The sequence below is a fragment of the Bos indicus genome, chromosome 9, assembly GCF_029378745.1.
Source record: "Bos indicus isolate NIAB-ARS_2022 breed Sahiwal x Tharparkar chromosome 9, NIAB-ARS_B.indTharparkar_mat_pri_1.0, whole genome shotgun sequence".
In the NCBI taxonomy this organism is placed as follows: domain Eukaryota; kingdom Metazoa; phylum Chordata; class Mammalia; order Artiodactyla; family Bovidae; genus Bos; species Bos indicus.
In genome coordinates this window covers 64,915,426-64,929,369 of record NC_091768.1, presented here as the reverse complement: position 1 = coordinate 64,929,369, position 13,944 = coordinate 64,915,426, and positions in this window count along the sequence as shown.

Genomic DNA, 13,944 nt, shown 5'->3' with positions numbered 1-13,944 from the left:
ATTAGGAAATGTAAATATACATATGTGGCTCATTTTATACTTCTGTTGGGCAGTGATGTTCTAGAAAAGAATTATAAAGAGAAAAGAAAGCATAGGTTCTACACTGAAATGCAGGGGGAGATGGATAGAGGAGGGAAAAATGAGAAACTATTAATTTAGCCTGTCTAACTATATGAAAAGGCTTCCCTGGCGGTTCAGACTGTAAATAATCTGCCTGCAATGCAGGAGACCTGAGTTTGATCCCTGGGTGAGGAAGATCCCCCAGAGACAGAAATGGCAACCTACTCCAGTATTCTTACCTGGAGAATTCCATGGACAGAGAAGCTTGGTGGCAGACAGTCCACAGGGTTGCAGAGTCGGACAAGACTGAACGACTAACACTTTCACTTTTCACACAACTATATGAAAGGAAAGTAATTTTATTTGAGACAAAACCGCTGGCTCATAATTCCCTTTAGGGTTAATTTTCCAGTCTGTGTTCCTAACCAAAATGCTGCACTAGCCACTTCTGGGTGCTGAGATTGTTGTGTGTGATGCCAACCGCTCAATGACTGGACAGGACACGTCCCTTTCCCCTTATCAAAGTGCTTCAAATGATACAATAAACACACAGCTTATAGCAATGGCGTTAAGTGTTCCCCTACATGGTATCTGTCTAGAGCTTGACTAGATGGAAGGATTACAGGAAAAGTTTGTGTCATAATGATTCTTTAAAGTAAAACCGTGGATCAAAGTTCACCACTGCCAAATACACAACTTGAGAACAAACTCAAGTGCTGCTATTAATCATGGTTTCTAGGGATTTGATGACACAGACTAAACTGCTGTAAAGAACACTGCTGTGCATCATGTTCTTGCAACTGTCATCAACACTTTTGCCAAGTGTTCATAGAGCAGGAAGGAAAGCTGTTCGGCCTTCGTTGTAGGTGCCTCTCTCACCGAGATTAGTCAAAAATCTGCAACAGGTTTAAGTTCATGACAACACCTCAAAGGTATCTGCAAAGCCTCTGTTTTCTTGTTGTTTAGTCACTAAGTTGCGTCTGCTTTCTTTGAAGGTGAGAAAAGTCTTGGAGAGATTGAGAGACAAAATGGAGGTGGAACATACGGGGTCAAGTAAAATGAGATCAGATTGACATTTAATTTCACTTCCATTGAACTTTCAGTCAGATATAAAATTTTCCATAAAGATTCTATGAAATAATTTTAAGTAATTTATAGTAAATCATGGGCTTCCCTGGTGGCTCAAATGGTAAAGAATCTGCCTGCAATGGGGGGGACCTGGGTTCAGTCCCTGGGTTGGGAGGGAAGATCCCTTAGAGGAAGGCATGGCAACCCCCTCCAGTATTCTTGCCTGGAGAATCCCCATGGACAGAGGAGCCTGGCGGTCTACCATCCATGGGGTCGCAAAGAGTCAGACATGACTGAGCAACTAAGCCCAGTGCTGCATAGTAAATCATATCACAAATATCCGAGGGTGTGGAGCTTTTTCTACATTTTTAACACCTTCCAAACAGAAATGCTTCTGAGACTTGATGGCATCTTATGGTCTCTGTGGCCAGGCAGCAGCTATGATGAAATCATTGTTGCCTGTATGCTGTGTGCCTTTTTTTGGTCTTATTTTAATCACTTTCTTTGAGTTCTTTGCACTGTTGGTACAAGAGTTGAGTTTAACTGCAAAATATAATGTCTCTAAGAGGATTACATCAGGATACAGTATTGAAAACAAAGGCTATTGCATTCATAAAAAGGCATGAGAGAGAGAGGAAGATGGGGCATAAATTGACATTAGTGAAGTTATCATTGGCAAGATGATGTCAATGCTACCTTTTCTTACAAAGTAACAGCCAAGTGCTCTAGTTCATTGGAGACATGTGCAAAAAGGTATCCTATTGCCTGCCAAACAATGCAATGGAAGGCAGAAGAAATAGGAAAGAAACAAGAAACTGGTGTGACTGATCAGGTGTTACACAGGATGATGGATAAGGCCTTGTATCAAGTTTAACTAGCATCATGTTTTCTTCTTAGTGGCTCAAAAAAAATGACAACACAGCTTATATTCCATAAAATTCAATGCATAAGTAAATATACAGAGAGTCTTAAAGAACTGTGCCCTCAGCCTAACTTTGGACCTCACTGATACACTCCTAAGAGACTTCTTTGTGTCTGGTAAACAATAAGTTGTTTCCTGTTCTCCCTTCTAACACAGGCAATGCTTGGTTAAAATTTATGTATTTACTTTTTAAAATGATTATTTAAAAACATGAATCACTTGAATTTTTCTTTAGTTAGTGAGCAACATTCAGCTATAAAAATGATAAAATTTCCCTGTGCCCTCCTGCTTGTGAATAAAATAAAATACATCTTCCCTACTTCTTTGCTAAAGATCTAATAGGAATGACCATAGAGATTTGCAAAATAATATTGATAGGCTGTTTTGATTGCTAGGAGGATAGAATGCTTCCTAGTTAGATGGAAGATGAGAATCAAACACATGCCATTTTCATTTGTGTATCAGGCACATTTGTGTTTCAGGTTTGTGTTTTCAATAGTGTACTCTGGCAGCTGCACAAGAAATATTCCCTTTTCTTCCTTAGTAAAGCAATTTCACAAACACACTTGACTCATGGAAATTAGGAACTTGGGAAACCAGTGCCACTCATGTTAAATGGTACAAGGGTATGCAGTTGTTTTAAACTTAAAATCAAGATCAAATATTCCTTTCTTCAATCATATCCTTCTTAGTCTATAATCTCATAGCACCATGGATGCTCTTTTCATGGAGAACATTTATGCCATAGAGCTTTTATATTTATTTGAGTCATTATTTGATTATGTCTCTTTCCTCTGTTAGATCGTACACTCTTATGTGTGAAAGGCAGCTCTGTGTCTTATTCTGATACTTAGACAGTATTCCAATGTCTAGAATGAGACCTGAGTCATAAATAATGCTCAATAAATATTTGTTAAGGATTGAAAGAATGAATACCCAAATGATTGTGAGATTTATTTTCTACTAGCTATGATGATGATTTTTAGTCTTTCTCACTAGAATTAGCACAGTGCCATAAATGTACTAACATTATGCTTTACACTTTTATTTTAGTAAAATATACATAACAAAATATACCATTTAACCATTTTAAAGAGTACAGTTCTGTAGTTGACATCATTGTGCAACTAACACCACCATGTATCTCCAGCACAATTTTGTTTTCCCAAACTGAAATTCTGTATCATTAAACACTTATTGGCTTTTCCTATCTCCCCCAGCTCCTGACAACCACCACTCAACTTTGTGTCTCTTTGAATTTGACTACCCTAGATATCTCATATAAGTGGAATCATGCAAGAATTGTCTTTTTGTGTCTGGCCTGCTTGGCATAATGGTTTCAAGGCTCATCCATGTTGTAGCATGGACCAGAATTTCATTCCTTCTAAGTCTTAAAAGTATTGCATTGTATACATAGGCCACACTTTATCTGCTTATTTGTCGACGGACATTTTGGATCACTTCTACCTTCTGGCTACTGTGAATAATGCTGCTGTGAATGTGGCTGCACAAATATTTGTTCAAGTCCCGGCTTTCAGTTCTTTTGGATATATGTCCAGAAGTGAGAAGCTGGGTTATATGGGAGTTCTATTAATCTTTTAAGAAGACACCATACCTTCTTCCACAGAGGCTGAACCATTGCAGCCTGCAATGCATAAGGATTCTAATATCCATTCTATAGTTTTATGAAGTGATAGCTCACTGTGATTTTCATTTGCATTTCCCATCACTTCATGGGAAATAGATGGGGAAACAGTGGAAACAGTGTCAGACTTTATTTTTTTGGTCTCCAAAATCACTGAAGATGGTGATTGCAGTCATGAAATTAAAAGACACTTACTCCTTGGAAGAAAAGTTATGACCAACATAGATAGCATATTCAAAAGGAGAGACATTACTTTGCCAACAAAGGTCCATCTAGTCAAGGCTATGGTTTTTCCAGTGGTCATGTATGGATGTGAGAGTTGGACTGTGAAGAAAGCTGAGCAATGAAGAATTGATGCTTTTGAACTGTGGTGTTGGAGAAGACTCTTGAGAGTCCCTCGGACTGCAAGGAGATCCAACCAGTCCATTCTGAAGGAGATCAGCCCTGGGATTTCTTTGGAAGGAATGAAGCTAAAGCTGAAACTCCAGTACTTTGGCCACCTCATGTGAAGAGTTGACTCATTGGAAAAGACTCTGATGCTGGGAGGGATCGGGGGCAGGAGGAGAAGGGGACGACAGAGGATGAGATGGCTGGATGGCATCACTGACTCGATGGACGTGAGTCTGAATGAACTCCAGGAGTTGGTGATGGACAGGGAGGCCTGGCGTGCTGTGATTCATGGGGTCGCAAAGAGTCAGACACGACTGAGGGACTGAACTGAACTGAACTGAATGCTTTGTGATGTTGAGCATCTTTTCATGTGGCTGTTGGACATTTGTATATGTGCTTTCAAGTCCCTTGCCCATTCTCTGGGCTTCCCTGGTGGCTCAGACTGTAAAGAATCTTCCAGCAATGCAGGAGACCCAGGCTGCTCATTCTTTAAGCAGGTTACCTTTTAAATTTGTTTTAATAGCCATTTCACACCATTATATATGACAGATAGTTATCTTCATGGATTTGCTTACTTTGTGCATTATATATTAAGCTAATTAATAAATAATATTAATGCCTTATCAGATATATGATATTTTCAAATATCAAATATTTGCAAGTATTTTCTCCTATTCCATAGGTTGTCTTTTCACTCTGTTGATAGACCACACAAATGTTTCAGTTTTGATGAAGTCCAATGTATCTATCTTTTGCCGCCTTGCATTATGTTTTGTAACACAGTTCAGTTCAGTTCAGTTGCTCAGTCATGTCCGACTCTTTGAGACCCCATGAATCATAGCACGCCAGGCTTCCCTGTCCATCACCAACTCCCGGAGTTCATTCAGACTCACATCCATCAAGTCGGTGATACCATCCAGCCATCTCATCCTCTGTCGTCCCCTTCTCCTCCTGCCCCCAGTCCCTCCCAGCATCAGGGTCTTTTCCAATGAGTCAACTCTTCACATGAGGTGGCCAAAGTACTGGAGTTTCAGCTTTAGCTTCATTCCTTCCAAAGAAATCCCAGGGCTGATCTCCTTCAGAATGGACTGGTTGGATCTCCTTGCAGTCCGAGGGACTCTCAAGAGTCTTCTCCAACACCACAGTTCAAAAGCATCAATTCTTCATTGCTCAGCTTTCTTCACAGTCCAACTCTCACATCCATACATGACCACTGGAAAAACCATAGCCTTGACTAGATGGACCTTTGTTGGCAAAGTAATGTCTCTCCTTTTGAATATGCTATCTATGTTGGTCATAACTTTTCTTCCAAGGAGTAAGCATCTTTTAATTCCATGGCTGCAGTCACCATCTTCAGTGATTTTGGAGCCCCAAAAAGCAAAGTCTGACACTGTTTGCACTGTTTCCCCATCTATTTCCCATGAAGTGATGAGACCAGATGCCATGATCTTCATTTTCTGAATGTTGAACTTTAAGCCAATTTTTTCACTCTCCTCTTTCACTTTCATCAAGAGGCTTTTTAGTTCCTCTTCACTTTCTGCCATAAGGGTGGTATCATCTGCATATCTGAGGAAATATCAGATCTTTGAAATATCTTTTCATTGGAAAAGACTCTGATGCTGGGAGGGATTAGAGGCAGGAGGAGAAGGGGACGACAGAGGATGAGATGGCTGGGTGGCATCACTGACTCAATGGACGTGTGTCTGAGTGAACTCCGGGAGTTGCTGATGGACAGGGAGGTCTGGCGTGCTGTGATTCATGGGGTCGCAAAGAGTTGGACATGACTGAGCAATTGAACTGAACTGAACTGAACTGAAATATATTTCTAGACTTCCCTGGTGGCTCAGTAAAGAATCTGCCTGCCAATGCAGGAAATGGGAGTTCGATCCTGGGGTCGGGAAGATCCCCTGGAGAAGGAAATGGCAAGCCACTCCAGTATTCTTGACTGGAGAATCCCATGGACAGAGGAACCTGGTGGGCTACAGTCCATGGGGTCGCAAAAGAGTCAGATTTGACTAAGCAACTGAACAACTACAACATCACATATTTCCAGGGGGATCATAAGAGGGAAAGCTGACCATTTCATTTTTCCTCTTCTCAATCCCTAATAGTAAACCCTGTTAAGTTAACTTTCGAGGCCATTAGACTGAGGTGGCTCTGAGGCCACCTATGTAAGCAACCCCTAATTTCAGCCTGCAGATGCTTCAAGTTTCCAAAATCAAAATCCTAAGGACAGCCCAACACAAACAGCCAACTAGGCTGGACCGTAAGCTACAGTCAAGCAGTAATTCCCTCCCTTTACTTTGGACTTTATAATAGACTAACCCTAAGCTCCTGTCTGTGGAGCTCTCCTAACCACTTAAAATTTAGCACTGCCATGTTAGAACCAATTTTTTGCTCAAATAAACTCTGAAAACATTTAACATGCCTCAGTTTATCTTTTAACAACTTTTAATATAACTAAGATTTTCCCACTGGCTTGGAGCTAGCTCTGAATGCCTCAGCTACCCACACAAGTTAGGGGCTGTTCCCAAGAAAGCAGGTAACAAGAGGAAGGGAAGCTGTACTGATAATTCTGGGAATTATTACTGCCAACCAATTGCTTTTCCTGGAAAGAGCTTCATGTTTTAGTCACACAGAATCAGCAAGGAGCACTTTCCTTCCCTTTTCTCTCTTCCCTTCTCTACCAGTTAGGATTTCCCCTCAACCATTATGACTGCCCCAATCACCTTCCTTCAGCACTATCAGACACTATGTAGGCATCAGGAAACAGGCTTTACCCCAGTTTGTCACCCAATGGCCCAGTGTTTGTGGGAAAGTCCTTAATTTTCATGAAACTCAATTTCCTCACCTATAAAGTGAGGATTAAAGCATCTCACACGAGTGTTGTAAGGACTAAATGGGATAATGTATGTGACTATGCAGTATGTTCTATAAAATGCTGTGCAAACACTAGTCATTTTTTAAATAGCTCACTTGAGGAACAGTCTGCATTAATTTTCTTCCATCTTCCCCTAGAATGAATAGTCTTCTTAATTCATTTAATGGAGCTAAGGCAAGAGAAGGAGGCATATTCTCTAGTAGTTACCTGGACTTTACCATGGTTTGACAAAGCAATACAATGACAACCTTTCATCCTGTTATTCGTCAGTGGGTACTGCAGGGAGAGGGTAGGAGCAGAGCAAGGAGAAGGGGCCTGAGGTATTTTAAGTCACCTCAGCCAGGAAGGAACCCACTAACACCAGAAAAAGTCCTTTTCGCTTCAGAATTAATAACCATTTCCCCCCAAAACAAGCCTTGTCAAAAGGAATTATAATGTGTAAAGACCCCTGAAAGAACTTCCTTGGTTTCTCCCTGATAGAAGAGAAATGACCTGAGGCGTGACTCATTGCTGGATGACTGTGTGACCAGCCCAGCTGTGTGGAGGACAGAGGAGAGCTGCACAGGTGCTCAGTAACGCACATGGACCCATTCATGTCATGGATGGGTTGCCAGGCAGAGTCTTGTAGCTTAGTCCGTTTTCAGTGACAGTAGAGTCACCACCTGCTGGTAATAACCCTCCGAAGCATCATCCACATAGTGGCTGAACCGTGTATTGAGGAAGTTTTATTCTCACTGTTGTCCATTCCACACTTCTCTTTCTGCTTCACAGAGCTTTCTGGAGCTTCAGTGTCCAGCGTGGTAGCCTCTAGCCAGGTGGTTTTATTTTTTACTTAAATTTGAAATAATTAATATTCAATGAAATAAAAAAGCCAGCTCCTAAATCACGCTAGCCTTATTTTGCAGTGCTCATTAGCCGTGTGTGGCTACGGTAATGGTTGGTGCAGATAGAGAATATTATCACTCTTGCACAAAGCTCTATTGGACTACTGGAGAATTCTGCCCCAGAATATTCATTCCCTACTCCCGCAAGCCTTCCTTGAACTTTATCAAATAGCATCTCATCTTCACAGCTTTACTTGACCCCTTCCTTGTCCCCTTCTAACCTCAGTCACATCCTCCAATGTTCCCACAGCTCTTGGTACTGCCTCTATTGTAACATTTACTACACTGTGTCGGGACTGTGTTTTTGCAACTTCCTCTCTGTTGGGACTCTGAGCACCCCTCAAAGAACATTTCCTTGTTCATCTCGACTCCAGCAACAGCAACTGGCATGCGGCAAGTGTTCAACACTAAATACAGGGATGAATAAGTGACTGAAGTGCATGTAAATAAGCAAACACGTGTATTAGGAGCTCAGGGTGTCCTTCACAGCCTTCTCTTTGGGGCTCTGACAGGTACATCACACACACATGCAGAAAACAGAAAAAACAGAAATGAAATACAGTCTTATCAATCTGAGCAGATATCTGGTACCCCCGCCAAAGTACAGCTACGGTTAAATTTACTTTGTGAAGGCGGAGGATGCTCACTTCTTTATGGATGCTCACTTGTTGTATGTCCATTTCACCCCCAATCTCTTAGGTGGATCTTATCACTAGAATCTGAAGAAAAGCCAAGCCAAATATTCTCCTACATATCAGAGAAAAGGGAACAGGCAGGTAGCAAGAAGAGGCTCCTTCTATGCCCCAATATGCAGTGCCTCACTCATCTAAGCTGCTCATCCTGAAGACAGCACCAGATGCTAGGTCAACAGCCATTGTTATGAGTTTCCTCATAGCAAAACAGATTTTCTCCAAGGAGTCTTGGGTCTCCACCAATGGAGAACATATTTTTTTCCTGACAGAGCACTCTTAAACCATGTGAGCTAGAAAGATCTCTAGGTCCTCTTCTGTAATTTTATTTTTTCATGTTGCAAAACAAGCACTTTTTCTAGATGAAATGATATTGCAATATCAACTCACTGGCACAAATGTATAATAATAACCTAGAAGTGACTATGTTAGTAACCTCATGTGTTATCTATGTTAGGAAGGAAGGAAAGAAGAAAGGGAGGAAGGAAGAAAGGAAGGGAAGGAAGGTGGAAGGGAAGAAGAAAGAAAGTCTTTCTTTTCCTGTCCTTCTATGAGAAGCTACTGATCTCTGTGTCTCTGCTAATAACAGCAAATTGGCAGCTCACCAAACAAAACCTCCAAACCTACCAAGTTTTAGATTCCTTTGCAAGTCTATAAAATTAATTTAAATTTTCATTAATTTATTCATATACTTATTCATGTATCCATTTCTTCATTAATCACTTTTTAAAACAAATTTCACCACACGCTGTACAAAAATAAATGAGACACAGCACCCTCCCTTGTGGACCTCCCATTGTGGCTGGGCTGGTCAACCTATAAGAAAGCATATATTGAGGTACTTTCTTTTAAGACAAGTACACATAGCGTACTGCGGTGACATTCTGAGGTGGGGGGGTTATTTCTGCTGGGGAAAGGAAGACAGAAAGAATGGGAATTAGAAAGGATTCACTGAGGAAAGAGAAAGCAATTCCTTGAAAAATGAGAATGTAGGCTTTAAGGACATTCGGGGCTGAGGGAAAAACATGAAGAAAGACAAGGAAGCTTGAAAGTGTTTAATGTCATCGATGGAGGCTATCCCTGAGTTTTTTGAATATCTTGTTTGAAGCTTGTAGACAGGTCAACATGGTTATTCCGAAGGCCCCTTGCTATTCCACATATTACTCTCCTACTTTACCCCTCAGGATCTTCTAGCTCTACTTTTTATATTTCTGTCTCCCCACCATGCCCTCCCAAGGTAAAATTGAGAGGACAGCAGACATTTAAACATATACAATTTCTATTTCCTCTCTTCTCTACACACCAAGTTCATCAAATTCAGAAAAATAAAGTAAGCGGAAGCTTCAAGGCACCCACCATGATATTCATTCATTCCTTAGTCCCTAAGGCAAAGGACTACTAGAACTTTGTGACACTCCTTTATAGAAATGACTTTTGAAATTGTCTTTATCATTGCTGAGTGAGAGCTTCTATTTTGTTGGGGAAAAAAAAAAAAAACAGTTCAAGTCATTTTCCCTTGAAATTCAATTAGGCAAATTAATAAGAAGAAATCTGCAAATTTCTGCAAAGCCATTTCACCAAACACCTTTAAGAAAAATGTGCAGGAGTTTTCCAAAACCCGAAACTAGTAAGTTTTCCCCTTCCAGTTATTAATAGAGAAATATCTTATTACAGTTCTGTAAACAGAGCCAAATTGAAGAAATTGCATTTAAATGATGTTAGGGTTTCCAAAGAAAACCACAAAACAAACTCAGAATTAAGGCGATAATGCATCCCTGTTGTACCTTGGCACAGGAGCAGGCATTTTGCAGTGACCATCTGGGATATGTAATATCATAATAAGGGCGAGGGCACCAACACACAGAGAAGCCAAGAGGCAACACTTTTTTCCTGCCAACTGTGATATGTTGCAGTATGAAGGCTTTTCCCTAGGAAACCAGCATTTCAACTTTTACAGGGCATTGAAGACACCCAACATTTTTTAACTGCAGTACCCCAAATGTCTAAAATAATGCCAATGTAGATGCTCAGTAAATACTTACTGATTGAATAAATATTGAAAGTGCCAACCTTTTTCTAGGGTAATAAAAGTGTCATGATGTTTTGGGATCCTTTCACTGTCCTTTTTTTTTTTTTTTAAGCCACTGAAGGGTGTATAATTATTTTCATGTGCGCTGTCACTGAGTCGTGTCCGATTCTTTGTGACCACATGGATTATAGCCTGCCAAGCTCCTCTGTTCATGGAATTTTCCAGGCAAGAATATTGGAGTGGTTTGCCATTTCCTCTTCCAGGGGATCTTCCCAACCCAGGGATCAAACTTGTGTCTCCTGCATCTCCTGCACAGGCAGGCATTTTCTTTACCACTGAACAACCTGGGAAACCCATGTAATTATTTATCCAATGACAATATTTCAGGTGAGTTGGGAGGAGGGATAATTTATCAGATATATAAATTATATATATAATTTAGCAGATATATACACTCAAAAAGAACTTTAAAATGCACTTCTGTTACTACTACTTTTACTAAGAATGTGAAAAGGCAGATTTTTTAAAATTCATCCAGTGTCTTAGGCCTCATACCAAAGGTACAAGCAATGAAAGAAAAAAATAAGTAAATTAAATCTCTTCAAAATTAAAAACTTTTGTGAAGCAGAGGACATCAACTCAATAAACTCAAAACACAGCTCACCAAATGGAAGAAAATATTCGCAAACAATATATCTGATGAGATTTATATCTAGAATATATAAAGAAATCTTATACCTCAATAATTAAAAGACAACCCAATTAAAGATGGGTGAAGGATCTGAACAGACATTTCTCTAAAGATCTAAAAACGACCAATAAAGCACAGGAAAACACGCTCAATATCATCAGTCATCAGGGAATGAAAATCCAAACCACAATGAGATATCACTCACACCCACTAGGATGGCTATATACAAAAAGACTGATAATAACAACTGTTAGTGAGGATATGGAAAAATCAACCCTCACATGGTGCTGATAAGAATGTATAATGGTGCAACCACTTGGGAGACAGTCTGGAAGTTCCACAAAATATTACAACAGGATCCACAAAATATTATGACAGGATTCATTCTTAGGCATATACTCAACAGAAATGAAAACATATTCACACAAAAACATGTACACCAGTTTTTATCAGCATTATTCATAACAGCAAAGAATGAAAATAATCCAAATGTCCATCAATGAATGGATTAATAAAATGTAGTGTATACCTTCTGGAGAAGAAAATGGCAACCCACTCAAGTACTCTTGCCTGGAAAATTCCATGGACGGAGGAGCATGGTGGGCTACAGTCGCAAAGAGTCGGACACGACTGAGCAACTTCACTCACTTAGTGTACACCTACAATGTAATACTATTCAGCAAGAAAAAGGAATTGTGTACTGATACATGCCACAACTTGAATGAACCTTGAAAGCATTATGTTAAATGCAAGATGCCAGTCACAAAGGACCACATATCCTATTGTTCCACTGACAATGAGAAGTGGGCAAATCTATAGACTGAAAGTAGATTAGTGGTTGCCTAGGAGTTTGGGGTAAAAAAAGAGTAGAGGGAAAAGTGAGTGACATTTGATTGGTATGGAGCTTTTTGCAGGGTGATGAGAGTGTTCTAAAATTGTAGTGAGGGTGGCACAGTTATACCCAAAACTACTGAACTGTTCAGTTTATTTAGCCTGCATCAGTGCAGCTTGCAGGGATCTTAGTTCCCCAACCAGGGATCAAACTCGTGCCCCCTGTAGTGCAAGCTCAAGACTCCTAACCACTGGATTGCCAGAGAATTCCCTGAATTGTTCACTTTAAACAGGTGAATTGTATGGTTTGTGAATTATATCTCAATAAAGCTGTTATTGAGAAAAATATCTTTGCTGTATTATTAAGTTATTCTAGTGACTTAATATAATTTTTAAATTATGAAAACATACATTACCACATGTAAAATAGATAGCCAGTGAAAATTTGCTGTATGATTCAGGAAACTCAAACCAAGGTTCACTAATAATCTAGAGGGGTGGGATGGGGAGGCGGGTGGCAGGGATGTTGAAGTGCAAGAGTACATGGGTAAACCTACGACTGATTCGTGTTGACGTTTGATAGAAACCAATACAACCTGTAAAGCAATTATCCTTCAATTAAAAATAAATTAAAAAAATAAAAAATACTGTAATTTAAAAAATATTTAAAAACATAATTTTAAAGTTAATATAATTTTTCTAATGAACAAAGAGTAGGTATGTTGATCCCACCTTGTGTAAACTCAGTGAATTGCAGAGTAATCAGCTGTTTTGTATCTAATTCAGCATGAATAAAACCTTTCAAAATGACAAATTAAGATTTTTGCCAATGAAAATTTAATTTTTTAAATTTATCTTCACTTTCATTTAAATGAAAGTTTAATTTCATTAAATTTAAATGAACTTTGAATGACTTGGAATTCAAATTGGAATCATCTCTAAATGTTTTACTAGATGCAAATAGATGGGGAAACAGTGACAGACCTTATTTTGGGGGGCTCCAAAATCACTGCAGATGGTGAATGCAGCCATGAAATTAAAAGACACTTGCTCCTTAGAAGAAAAGTTATGACCAACCTAGACAGCATATTAAATAGCAGAGACATTACTTTGCCAACAAAGGTCCATCTAGTCAAAGCTATGGTTTTTCCAGTAGTCATGTGTGGATGTGAGAGTTGGACTATGAAGAAAGGTGAGTGCCGAAGAACTGATGCTTTTGAACTGTGTGTTGGAGAAGACTCTTGAGAATCCCATGAACTGCAAGCAGATCCAACCAGTCCATCCTAAAGGAAATCAGTCCTGAATATTCATTGGAAGGACTGATGCTGAAGCTGAAGCTCCAATACTTTGGTCACTTGATGCAAATAACTGACTCATTTGAAAAGACCCTGATGCTGGGAAAGATTGAAGGCAGGAGGAGAAGGGGACGACAGAGGATGAGATGGTTGGATGGCATCACCGACTCAATGGACATGAGTTTGAGTAAACTCCGGGAGTTGGTGATGGACAGGGAGGCCTGGCATGCTGCAGTCCATGGGGTCACAAAGAGTCGGACATGACTGAGCAACTGAACTGATAATTATTTAACTTATTTCCAAACTGCAACAATTTTATACCATGCAATTAAGAGCATCATGAAAAGGAAATTTTATTAACTTCCTTTTCTGTTCAGTATAAAATAGCAAATGCATTATTAAGTGCTGCTGCTAAGTTGCTTCAGTTGTGTCTGACTCTGTGCAACCTCATAAATGGTAGTCCACCAGGCTCCCCTGTCCCTGGAACTCTCCAGGCAAGAACACTGGAGTGGGTTGCCATTACCTTCTCCAATGCAGGAAAGTGAAAAGTGAAAGTGAA